At 37.9% G+C, this 14,159-nt stretch overlaps 1 protein-coding gene across 6 annotated transcripts in view; it reads right to left on the bottom strand.

Moving 5' to 3' along the window:
• Positions 1-14,159, bottom strand: part of SLC12A1 (solute carrier family 12 member 1) — a 109,225-nt gene that overhangs the window by 61,375 nt on the left and 33,691 nt on the right. The window lies entirely within an intron of this gene.

Here is a 14,159-nt window from a genome sequence, read left to right as displayed (position 1 = left end):
ACAAACTGGGGAATCTGGAAGAAATGGACAAATTCCTAGACATATCCTACCAAAACTGAAACAGGAAGAAGTAAAAAATTTGAACAGACCCATAACCAGTAAAGAAATTGAATCAATAATCAAAAATCTCTGAATAAACAAGGGTCCCAGGCTGCATGGCTTTCCAGGGGCATTCTAACAAACACTTAAAGAAGAGTTAACACCTATTCTCTTGAAGCTGTTTCACAAAATAGAAATGGAGGGAAAACTTCCAAAGTCATCTATGAGACCAGCATTGCCTTGATTCCAAAACCAGATAAAGACTCCAATAAAAAGGAGAACTACAGACCAATCTCCTTGATGAACATGTATGCAAAAATTCTCAAAAAGATACTAGCAAATGGAATCCAACAATACATTAAAAGCAGTAATCACCATGATCAAGTGGGGTTTATTCTTGAGCTTCAGGGGTGGTTCAACATCCACAAATCAATATATCACATTAATAAAAGAAAGTATGAGAACCACATGATCCTCTCAATAGATGCAAAAAAGCATTTGACAAAATACAGCATCCTTTCCTGATAAAAACCCTCAAAAAGTAGGGATAGAAGGAACATACCTCAAGATCATATATGAAAGATCTACAGCTAATATCATCCTTAATGGAGAAAAACTGAGCTTTCCCTCTAAGGTCAGGAACACAATAAGCATGTCTATACTCACCACTGTTGTACAACATAGTGTTGGAAGTCCTGGCCTCAACAATCAGACAACAAAAAGAAACAGAAGATATCAAAATTGGAAGGATTTGCTCTTTGCAGATGACATGATATTCTGTTTGGAAAACCCAAAAGACTCCACCAAAGAACTGCTAGAACTGATACATGAATTCAGAAAATTTATATCAAAGGATATAAAATCAACATATAGAAATCAGCTGCATTTCTATACACCAATAATGAAGCAGCAGAAAGAGAAATCAAGGAATTTATCCCATTTACAATTGTACCTAAAACCATAAAATACCTAGGAATAAACCTAACCAAACAGGTACAAGATCTATACACTGAAAACTAAAGAAAGCTTATAAAAGAAACTGAAGAAAACACAAAGAAATGAAAAAACATTCCATGTTCATGGATCAGAAGAACAAATATTGTTGAAATGTTGTTACTGTCCAAAGCAATCTACACATTCATTGCAATCCCTACCAAAATAACACCAGCATTTTTCACAGAACTAGAACAAACAATTCTAAAATTTGTATGGAACCAGGAAAGACCCCAGATAGTTAAAATCATGTTGCAAAAGAAAACCAAAACTGGAGGTACCACAATTCTGGACTTCAATCTGTATTCCAAAGCTGTAATCACCAAGGCAGTATGGTGCACATAGATCAATGGAACAGAATAGAGAACCCAGATTGGACCCATAAATGTATGGCCAACTAATCTTTGACAAAGCAAGAAAGAATATCCAATGGAAAAACAGGTCTTTTCAGCCAATGATGTTGGGAAAACTGGACAACAACATGTAGAAGAATGAGCCTGGACCACTTTCTTACACTATACACAAAAATAAACTCAAAATAGATGAAAGATCCAAATGCAAGACAGGAAACCATCAAAATCCTAGAGGAGAAAACAAACAGCAACCTCTTTGACCTCAGCCACAGCAACTTCTTATTAGAAATGACTCTGAAGGGGCGCCTGGGTGGCGCAGTCGGTTAAGCGTCCGACTTCAGCCAGGTCACGATCTGGCGGTCCGTGAGTTCGAGCCCCGCGTCAGGCTCTGGGCTGATGGCTCAGAGCCTGGAGCCTGCTTCCGATTCTGTGTCTCCCTCTTTCTCTGCCCCTCCCCCGTTCATGCTCTGTCTCTCTCTGTCCCAAAAATAAATAAACGTTGAAAAAAAAAATTTTTAGAAATGACTCTGGAGGCAAGGGAAACAAAAGCAAAAATAAACTGTTGGGATTTCATCAAGATAAAAAGCTTTTGCACAGTAAAGGAAACAATCGACAAAACTAAAAGGCAACCAACAGAATGGGAGAAGATATTTGGAATTGACATATCTGATTAATGGCTAGTATCAAAAATCTATAATGAATTTATCAAACTCAACACTAAAAAACAAATATTCCAGTGAAGAAATGAACAGAAGACATGAATAGACACTTTTCCAAAGAAGACATCCAGATGGCTAACAGACACATGAAAAGATGCTCAGCATCACTCATCATCAGGGAAATACCAATCAAAACAATAATGAGATACCACCTTGCACCAGTCAGAGTGACTAAAATTAACAATTCAGGAAACAACAGATGTTGGCGAGGATACAGAGAAAGGGGAACACTTTTGCATTATTGTTGGGAATGCAAACTGGTGCAGCCACTCTGGAAAACAGTATAGAGGTTCCTAAAAAATTTAAAATGGGCTAGCTACCCTATGACCCAGAAATTGCACCATGAGGTATTTATCCAAAGATACAAAAATGCTGATTCAAAGGGGCACATGCACCCCAATGTTTATAATAGCACTATCAACAATAGCCAAATTATGGAAAGAGCCCAAATGTCCATCAATTGACAAATGGATAAAGAAGATGTGGTATATATATACAATGGAGTATTACTCAGCAATCAAAAAGAATGAAATCTTGCCATTTGCAACAATGCAGATGGGACCAGAATGTATTATGCTAAGCAAAATAAGTCAGTCAGAGAATGATAAATACAATATGATTTCACTCATATGTATAATTTAAGAAACAAAAGAGATTAACATAGGGAAAGGGAAGGAAAAATAAGATAAAAACAGAGAGGGAGACAAACCATAAGAGACTTGAATATAGAGAAAAAACTGAGGGTTGCTGTAGGGAAGATGGGTGGGGGGGATGTACTAAATGGGTGATGGGTGTTACCATCACTTGTTGGTATTTGTTGGGATGAGCACTGGTTGTTATATGTAAGTGATGAATCACTAAATTCTACTCCTAAAACCATTATTACACTATATGTTAACTAACTTACATTTAAATAAAATTTAAAAATAAAAAATAAAAAAAGGAGTATCTGCACTTAGGGTTGGTTCTGCTACATGTATACCCAGCCTTCTCCTTCCGAACTATTATCTCCAAAAGTGATTTCAGCTAATAGATGCAGTTGAGCAACACATCAAAAGAAAAATACAACTGTGGTAGAAATGGGTCCCTCTCAATCTCCCAATTCATGCTATATTTCAAGTTTTATTTTATAGATTAACTATTTCTTATGATCTGAGTGGAATGCAAAGATTAAGTGAATAAAGGCAATATTAATTTAAGTGGGAATAAAGAAATATATGTAAGGATAAAAGATGTGGCAATAAAAGGCAGTTGTGTACCTAAAACATGAAAACTTTGTTCTTATGTAGTTCTTATGTAGAACTATCTTAGATAGTTCTTATGTAGAACTATCTGCTACAAACAGGGAAATTACTTACTTAGAATATACATGAGAGTCAGACTGGACCCAGTATAAATAAGGATGTCAGTATCTTAATAATCATATGTTCACATTGTCTGCTCTGGCTCCCTTTCTCCTAGACAGGGACCAGGACTTTGACAAATTCTTAGTTTTTACTTTAAATGTTAGTTTCCATCTCCCCAGCAGTTACCTAAAAATCGAACCTTCTTTAACCTTTTTTAAATTAAATATTATATATATTTTTTGTTAAGATAGAATACACAGCAATCCATTAGACTGCTGCTTTTGGAGTGTCAACCACATCCTAATCTTGCATCTCTGAAACCACATCTTAACTGTCTTGATTAGATTTGGGTACCCCCCAAATCTTCTCCTAGGAACATATTTACAGATTATGCATTAGTGAGTTAACAAATGGAAAGTTCAGGGTGGGAACTTTGTAGCATTCCCTTGGGCCAACACTTGTTGACTGTCACTGGCAGCCTGAAGTGCCATCCTGTGAAGGATTCTGAGGCTGTGAACAGAGGTAACATCTTGCATATCCCTATAGTGTGTAAATAATACATGCTTACTAATCTGAAATAAATCTATTATGTTGTGATATTTCTGATTTCACTCAGAGAAATACAGGCCACTCTGGCTTTTGGTCATGTTAATTATTATTTCTCAAACTGTTCTCCTTTCTAGATCTTCATGACCCCATTCTCTATTGAGTTCTCTTACCTCTTAGATAGCTCTTTCCCTTTTTCTTCATGGACTCCTTTTCTACCATTAATATTTTGAGGGTCCCTGGGCACTGTCTTGGTTCTTCTCTCTCTTCTCTTTGCACAGACCTGGATGAACTCATCCACACCATGGCTCCCAGTCCTGTCCAAGATCCTTTCCAGAGCTCCAGACTCATGAATCTAGTAACCCACTAGACGTGTCCACTCTGATGTCCTTTTGCTATTGCAACCTCAATGGCCAAATCTGAGCTTCTTTTTCCTCATCAATTACAGCATGGAATCAATCAGTAGGTTGCACCCAGTATTCAAAGAATACGATAGAATAGAACTGATGTGACAATATCAGAAGATACCATTATTAATAAAGAACTGTTTGGAGAAAATTTATATGTGTGCACTTGATTTGATGTATAATGTTTTCTGCCTGCAGATCATAGTAGAAAACACTCTTTCCATTTCCTCTCCTAACCCTAACAATAGCTAACCTCTTTGATCCATTCCCCCTGCCATGGTCTTAATTTAGACTCATGCCATCTCTTGTTCTGAGCTGTAATATCTTTTAACTGGTCTTCCTGACTCCAGTCTCCCTACCTTTCACCCCCTACCCTTTATTCCATCCTTACAAGCTGCTAGAAGGCTCTCTCTAAAACACGTTACTCCCTGACCTGTCTCTAGCTAGTTTTGGGATAATACACAAACTCCCTTTTCTGTAGTCTAAAGAATCTGAGTTCTATTTAATAGTATATAGTCATGTATGTGTTGAAAGTTAAGCTTAATTGCAAAACCACCAAATATTTTTAAGCAGAAAGAAAGCAACTTTTTACAACACTATGACCACATATGCCTTGAAAATCATGACAGGACATCCTCTGCAGATATATTCTGGTTCTTTGCTTACTCCCAAGGTGTCAGGACACACAGCAGATCCTTTATAAATATGTTTATTAAAGTGTTGCTAAAACTATTTTACTTGCATACTGTACCACACATAAAAACTAATTTTCATCAGCAGCATCTTTCTCTGTGCCTTTCTCTATTCCATTCCATCTACTCCAAATGTCCCTCTCTTCTTTGTTCTGTAGATGAGCCCCTATCTGTCCCTTGAAATTTGGATTGAATGTCCCCCTCCTCTGAAACCCTTCCCTTACTGTTTCAGGGACAGGAAATAACTGTCAATATAAAAAAAAAAATCTGATTTAAAATGGGTAGTTGATCTGAATAGACATTTCTCGACAGAAGACATACAGATGGCCTTCAGACATATGAAAAGATGCTCAACATCACTCAGCATCAGGAAAATGTAAATCAAAACCACAATGAGGGGAGGGGCCAAGATGGCAGAAGAGCATGTAAGTTTTTTTTTTGCGTCTCCCATCCACAAAATACAGCCAGATCAACACTAAACCGTCCTGCACACCTAGAAAACTGATTTGACGATTAACACAACAATCTGTACAACCTGAACCACAGAACTCAGCAGGTACACGGCACAGAGAAGTGAACTGTGGGGGAGAGGGACACACTGAGGGCAAGGAGCTGTTTTTGCTTGCAGAGAGAGGACAGAGACAGGGATGGGGAGAGTTCGGGAAATCACCCCCTCCCCCTGCCCTGCAAAAGCAACCAGAGAGAAAGTGGAAAAGTGGAAACAGCCAAAGGGACCAATCAAAAAAGGGAGAAGGGAGAAAGGAGAAAGGACAGGGTTTAAATCCATTAAGACTCTATAAATAGGGTGAGCACTGAGTCTGAAACTCCATAGTTCGATACCTGGTGGTGCTCTGGTGGGAAGGGGGAAAACCCAGGAGCAGAGTGAGCTCCAGGGGTCCTTGGGACACACCCCCTGCTTGGAGGACATTTGGTAGAGGCAAAGACCTGAGAGAAGAACCACATTAGCTGGTGCTGGAATAAGGAAATTAAAGGTGAAGATTGGTGCCAGATGCGTGTTGTGATTTACCATAATCCCTGAAACGTTGCTGCTAGATGATTACATGAGCTTTTTCTGGGTCGGGCTGGCAGTTTCTGGGCAGTTTCTGGGCATCAGCAGCAGTGCTATCCCTGGAATGTTCCTGGGTGTGGCCAGCACCAGCCATTGCTTGGTGAGACCCTCCCCCAGAGGATCTGGGCGGGTCAAAGCCACAGTCCCTCAGAAGTGAGGGGTTTGGAAACACAGCCACATCTGAGATAAAACTTGGGAGGGAGGTGCCTCCTGGCAACCTAATGGTTTGGTTACGGACAGTGTAAAAGCAGGGAGTGGATGGAAGCCAGAGACAAAGGACAGATGGGGAGAACAGAGTTCCAGTACTAGAGACTGGGTACCTGGGTGACGCCATTTTCACCACTCCCACGCATGTGCATACACTCCTACAAGCACCAAAACAATCCACCCCAGTAAGCTAAGCAGTGCCATCTAGCGGAGAATGGACCCATTACACTAAGCCTGCCCAACTGGGCCAACGTCACTATAGGAACACAAGTCTCTCCACCTGCTTAGTTTACAACTATAAAGTCCTTCATAGTTTGACTTCTAGGGGAAAATGATGTAATCTCAATCATATTTTAGTATGTTGGCTGGTCCATCTATTTCTTTTCTTTTTCATTTCTTTTCTTTTTCTTGAATATAGAAAGAGAAAAAAAATATTTTTACTTTGAATTTTTATTACAAATATTTTTGTTTAATTTTTTCTACTATATTAATTTTTGTAAATTTTTCAAATTTTATTTTACTTCCATCATTTCATTTTATTCTATTTCATTGTATACCTTTTTTCAAATTTTCAAACGTTTTCCATTTTTTTGTCCCCTTTTTCTCTAATCTAGCAAGCTCCTTTCATCAACCAGACCAAAACAAACCTAGGATTTAGCATCATTTATTTTATTTTGTGAGTGTGTGCTGTTTTTAATTTTTTATTTTAATTTTTTTACCTTATTAATTCCTTTTCTTCCTTCAAAATGATGAAATGAAGGAATTCAGCCCAAAATAAAGAGCATGAAGAAATGACAGCCAAGGACTTAATCCACACAGATACAAGCAATATGTCTGTTCCAGAATTTAGAATCATGATAATAAGAATACTAGCTGGGTTTGAAAATAGATTAGAATCCCCTTCTGTGGAGATAAAAGAAGCAAAATGTAGTCAGGATGAAATAAAAAATGCTATACCTGAGCTGTAATCTCTAATGGATGATACGACGGCAAGGATGGATAAGGCAGAGCAGCAAATCAACGATATACAGGACAATCTTATGGACAATACTGAAGCAGAAAAAAAGAGGGAGCCTAAGGCAAAAGAGCATGATTTAACAATTAGAGAAATCAGTGACTCATTAAAAAAGGAACAACATCAGAATCATAGGGGTCCCAGAAGACAAAGAGAGAGAAAAAGGGGTAGAAGAGTTATGTGAGCAAATCACAAAAGAAAACTTTCCTAATGTGGGGAAAGACACAGACATCAAAGTCCAGGAAGCACAGAGGACTCCCATTAGATTCAACAAAAACCAACCATCAACAAGGCATATCATAGTCAAATTCACAAAACACTCAGGCAAAGAAAGAATCATGAAAGCAGCAAGGGAAAAAAAAGTCCTTAACCTGCAACAGAAGACAGTTCAGGTTTGCAGCAGACCTATCCACAGAAACTTGGCAGGCCAGAAAGGAGTGGCAGGATATAGTCAATGTGCTGAATCAGAAGAATACACAGCCAAGAATTCTTTATCTAGCAAGGCTATCATTCAAAATAGAAAGAGAGACAAAAAGTTTCCCAAACAAAAATTAAAGAAGTTCGTGACCACTAAGTCAGCCCTACAAGAAATTTTAAGGGGGACACTCTGAGGGGAGAAAAGATGGAAAAAAAACAACAAAAAGAAAGCAAAACAAAAAGACCAAGAGCAACAAACACTAGAAAGTACCAGAGAACACCACCAGAAACTCCAATTCTACAAGCGACATGATGGCAATAAATTCATATCTTTCAGTACTTACTGAAACGTCAATGACTAAATGCTCCAATCAAAAGACATAGGGTAACAGAGTGGATAAGAAAACAAATCCACCTATATGCTCTTTACAAGAGACCCACTTTAGACCTAAAGTCACCTTCAGATTGAAAGTAAGGGGATGGAGAACCATCTATCATGCTAATGGTTGTCAAAGAAAGCCAGAGTAGCCAAACTTATATCAGACAATCTAGACTTTAAAATAAAGACTGCATCATGAGATGAAGAAGGGCATTATATAATCATTAAGGGGTCTATCCACCAAGAAGACCTAACAATTGTAAACATTTATGCTCCAAATTTGAAAGCATCCATATATATGAAACAGTTAATCACAAACATAAAGAAACTCATTGATAATAATACCATCATAGTAGGGGACTTCAACACCCCACTTACAGCAATGGAAAGATCATCTAAACAGAAAATCAACAAGGAAACAATGGCTTTGAATGACACACTGGACCAGATGGACTTAACAGATACATTCAGAACATTCATCCTAAAGCAGCAAAATACACATTCTTCTCCAGGGCACATGGAACATTCTCCAGAATAGATCACATAATGGGACACAAATCAACCCTCAACCAGTACAAAAAGTTCAAGATCATACTGTGCATATTTTCAGACCACAATGCTATGAAACTCGAAATCAACCACAAGAAAAAATTTGAAAAGGTCACAAATACTAGGAGACTGAAGAACATCTTACTAAAGAATTAATGGGCTAACCAAGAAGTTAAAGAGGAAATTAAAGTACATGGAAGCCAATTAAAATTATAACACTCCAGCCCAAAACCTCTGGGACGCAGCTATAACAGGAAAGTATATAGCAATCCAGACCTTCCCAAAGAAGGAAGAAAGATCTCAGATACACAACCTAAAATTATGCCTTAAAGAGCTGGAAAAAAAACCAGCAAATAAAACCCAAAACCAGCAGAAGACAGGAAATAAGAAAGATTAGAGCAGAAATTAATGCTATTGAAATAAAAAAAACCAGCAGAACAGATCAATAAAACCAGAAGCTGGTTCTTTGAAAGAATTAACAAAATTGATAAACCACTAGCCAGCTTGATCAAAAAGAAAAAGGCAAGGACCTAAATAAATAAAATCAAGAATGAAAGAGGAGAGATCACAGCCAACACAGCAGAAATAAAAACAATAAGAAAATATTATGAGCTATTATATGCCAATAAAATGGGCAATCTGGAAGAAATGGACAAATTCCTAGAAACATATACGCTACCAAAACTGAAACAGAAACAAATAGAAAATTTGAACAGACCCATAACCAGTAAGGAAATCAAATTAGTAATCAAAAATCTGCCAAAAAACAAGAGTCCAGGGCCAGATGGAAGGAAAACTTCCAAACTCTTTCTATGAAACCAGTATTACCTTGATTCCAAAACCAGACAAAGACCCCATTAAAAAGGTGAACTACAGGCAGATTTCCCTGATGAACGTGGATGCAAAAATCCTCAACAAGATATCAGTTAACCAGATCCAACAACACATTAGAAAAATTACTCACCACAACCAAGTGGGATTCATACCTGGGATGCAGGGCTGGTTCAATATCCACAAGACAATTGATGTGATTCATCACATCAATAAAAGAAAGGACAAGAACCACATGATCCTCTCAACAGATGCAGAGATAGCATTTGACAAAATACAGCATCCTTTATTGATAAAGACCCTCAAGAAAGTAGGGATAGAAGGATCATACCTCCAGATCTTTAAAGCCATATATGAAAGAACCACCGCTAATATTCTCAATGGGGAAAAACTGAGAGCCTTCCCCCTAAGGTCAGCAACAAGACAGGGATGTCCACTCTCACCACTGTTATTCAACATAGGATTGGAAGTTTTATTCTCAGCAATCAGACAATGCAAAGAAATAAAAGGCATCCAAATTGGCCAGGAGGAGGACAAACTTTCACTCTTCACAGATGACATGATACTCTATATGGAAAACCTTAAAGATGCCACCATAGAATTGTGAGAACTGATCCATGAATTCAGCAATTTGAAGGATGTAGAGTCAATGCACAGAAATCAGTTAAAATTCCTATACACCAACAATGAAGCAACAGAAAGAGAAATCGAGGAGTCGATCCCATTTACAATTGCACCAAAAACCATAAAATACCTAGGAATAAATCTAACCAAAGGGGTGAAAAACTTATACACTGCAAACTATAGAAAGACTATGAAAGAAATTGAAGAAGACACAAAAAAAAAAATGGAAAAAGATTCCATGCTCCTGGATGGGAATAACAAATATTGTTAATATGTCAATACTACCTAAAGCAATCCACATATTCAATGCAATCCCTATCAAAATAACACCAGCATTCTTCATAGAGTTAGAACAAACAATCCTAAAATTTGTATGGAACCGGAAAAGACCCCAAGATTGCCACAGCAATCTTGAAAAAGAAAACCAAACCTGGAGGCATCACAATCCCGGACTTCAACCTATACTACAAAGCTGTAATCATCAAGACAGTATGTACCGGCACAAGAACAGACACTCAGATCAATGGAACAGAATAGGGAACCCAGTAATGGACCCACAAATGTATGGTCAACTCATCTTTGACAAAGCAGGAAAGAATATCCAATGGAATAAAGGCAGTCTCTTCAGCAAGTGATGCTGGGAAAACTGGACAGCGACATGCAGAAAAATGAACCTGGACCACTTTCTTACACCACACACAAAAATAAACTCAAAATGGATGCAAGACCTAAACATAAGACAGGAAACCATCAAAATCCTCGAGGAGAAAGCAGACAAAAACCTCTTTGACCTGGTCGTGGCAACTTCATACTCAACGCTTCTCCAGAAGCAAGGGAAACAAAAGCAAAAATGAACTATTGATAGTTCACTATTTTGACCTCATCAAAATAAAAAGCTTCTGTGCAATGAAGGATACAATCAGCAAAACTAAAAGGCAACAGGCGGAATGGGAGGAGATATTTGCAAATGATGAATCAGATAAAGATAGATTAGTATCCAAAATCTGTAGAGAATTTATTAAACTCAACACCCAAAAAACAAATAATCCAGTGAAGAAATGGGCAAAAGGCATGAACAGACACTTCTCCAAAGACATCAGATGGCCAAACGACACATGAAAAAATGCTCAACATCACTCATCATCAGGGAAATACAAATCAAAACCACAATGAGATACCACCTCACACCTGTCAGAATGGCTAACATTAACAACTCAGGCAACAACAGATGTTGGCAGAAAGAGGATCTCTTTTGCACTGCTGGTGGAAATGCAAACTGGTACAGCCACTCTGGCAAACAGTGTGGAGGTTCCTCAAAAAATAAAAAATAGACTTACCCTATGACCCAGCAGTAGCACTGCTAGGAATTTACCTAAGGGATGTAGGAGTACTGTTGCACAGGGGCACTTGTACCCCAATGTTTATAGCAGCACTCTCAACAATAGCCAAATTATGGAAAGAGCCTAAATGTCCATCAACCTATGAATGGATAAAGAAATTGTGGTTTATATACACAATGGAGTACTACGTGGCAATGAGAAAGAATGAAATATGGCCCTTCGTAGCAACGTGGTTGGAACTGGAGAGTGTTATGCTAAGTGAAATAAGTCATACAGAGAAAGATAGATACCATATGTTTTCACTCTTATGTGGATCCTGAGAAACTAAACAGAAACTCATGGGGGAGGGGAAGGAAAAAAAAATAGGTTAGAGTGGGAGAGAGCCAAAGCATAAGAGACTCTTAAAATCTGAGAACAAACTGAAGGTTGATGGGGGGTGGGAGGGCGGGGAGGGTGGGTGATGGGTATTGAGGAGGGCACCTTTTGGGATGAGCACTGGGTGTTGTATGGAAACCAATTTGACAATAAATTTCATATATTGAAAAAAAAATAAAAATAGAACTACCCTATGACCCAGCAAATAGGTATTTATCCAAGGGATACAGGTATGCTGTTTCGAAGGGGCATATGCAATCCAATGTTTATAGCAGCACTGTCAACAATAGCCAAAGTGTGGAAAGAGCCCAAATGTCCATCAATGGATGAATGGATAAAGAAGATGTATATATATATATATATATATATACATACACACACAATAGAGTATTACTCAGCAATCAAAAAGAATGAAACCTTGCCATTTGCAACTATGTGGATGGCACTAGAGGGTATTATGCTAAGTGAAATTAGTCAGAGAAAGACAACTATCATATGACTTTACTCGTATGAGGACTTTAAGATGCAAAAACAGATGAACATAGGGTAAAGGAAGCAAAAATAATATAAAAACAGGGCGGGGACAAAACATAAGAGACTCTGAAATATAGAGAACAAACAAAGGGTTACTGGAGGGGTTTTGGGAGAGGGCATGGGCTAAATGGGTAAGGGGCATTAAGGAATCTACTCCTGAAATCATTGTTGCACTATATGCTAACTACCTTGGATGTAAATTTTTAAAAAATAAATAAATAATGTGTGCTTACAGGGGTGCCTGCGTGGCACAATGGTTAAGCATCCAACTCTTGATTTTGGCTCAGGTTATGATTTCCCAGTTCGTAAGTTCAATGCCTGCCTTGGGCTCTGCACCAAAAGTGGGGGATTCTCTCTCTCCCTCTCTCTCTGCCCTTCCCCTGCTTGTGTTCTCTCTTTCTCTCAAAATAAATAAACTTAAAAAAACATATGTGCTTATAGTCTGCAGAATTTTACATTAGTGACCTCTGATACTTTTCTAAATCTGAGAAACTGGAAGCTCAACATCCACAGCTAAATTTCATTAAGCAGACATACTTACTATTTGAATCATTTTGAACAAGTTACTTAATTTTCTGAGCCTCTGCCTAATTTATTTTATGCCATATCTCAGCTCAAGAATTGACCATGACACTGTGGTCCCTAATATGACAAATCTAAATGCTCTTATTCATTCACTCAACAAATATGTATTGAAACCTTACTAGCTCTGAGGATGCAGCAATGAATATAACCAAAGGTAAGGTCCCCACTCTGACAGAGTTAAGCACCTCTTGCTTAGGTCCCACCAACAGCTATTTCCTTTTGCACTATAAGGTCATCCAGCCTCATCAGGGCTTCTCCAGTTAAACTGTGAGGGACGACTGTCCTTTTTCTTCTCTACCTGGAATACCTGTACATTTTCTCACCAACAGTCACTATTTAGCTTTTGCTCTAAGTTCACCCTGAAAAGTTACACCCTTAAGGAAATCATCCCAGACTTAACAATTATTTGTTTACTATGTTTATTTCACAATTTATTTAGACAGTACATGTGGTTTTCATTTGTACATATCTCTTGACAGCTCTTGCAAATATTTCTTGTCTTCCAAAGTTGATTATAAATGTATGAGTTAAAACCTGTGTCTTCTTTTTTGTTAATGGTAGAGACTGTTTACTATCCCCTAACATCCATTCTTATCTTCCTCCTTTTAATACTAGAACTCCCTAAAATTCAAAGTACATGGCTGCCCAGCTAGAGACTACATTTCCTAGCCTTCTTTGCAACTAGGTAAGGTCATAGAGACTAAATTCTGGCCAATGGAATGTCCGCAGAAGTAATACATGCAAGGGCCAGGATTTCTTGCCCTCTACTTCCTTAATCCTCTTCTTATGGGCTGGAACATGATCTTGAAAGTGACCAGTCATCTTGGACATTGCCGGTGAGGGCAAACCAACCCCAAAGGAATGTTAAAACAAGAGAGATCATCTGGGATTCTGAGCTACCTTTTGGAGAAGATTTTTGTTATTCTACTGCATGACCTATGAGCTAAGATTTTTATCCAGTAGAAAAATAAACTTCTTTCTTGTTTAGGTCACTGCTATCAGTATTTTATAAAACATGCAAACCAATAATCTAACATAATGCTCTTTATGGTACTTGACATAAAATACTATGAATGGAGTGCTAAATAAATACTGATTGAATGAATATATGCATATATATTCATGTGTATATTCATATG

This window comes from Puma concolor, chromosome B3 (genome assembly GCF_028749965.1).
Source record: "Puma concolor isolate L17-30 chromosome B3, mPumCon1.1.hap2, whole genome shotgun sequence".
Taxonomy (NCBI): Eukaryota; Metazoa; Chordata; class Mammalia; order Carnivora; family Felidae; genus Puma; species Puma concolor.
This window is presented reverse-complemented; position numbering and strand designations above follow the sequence as displayed.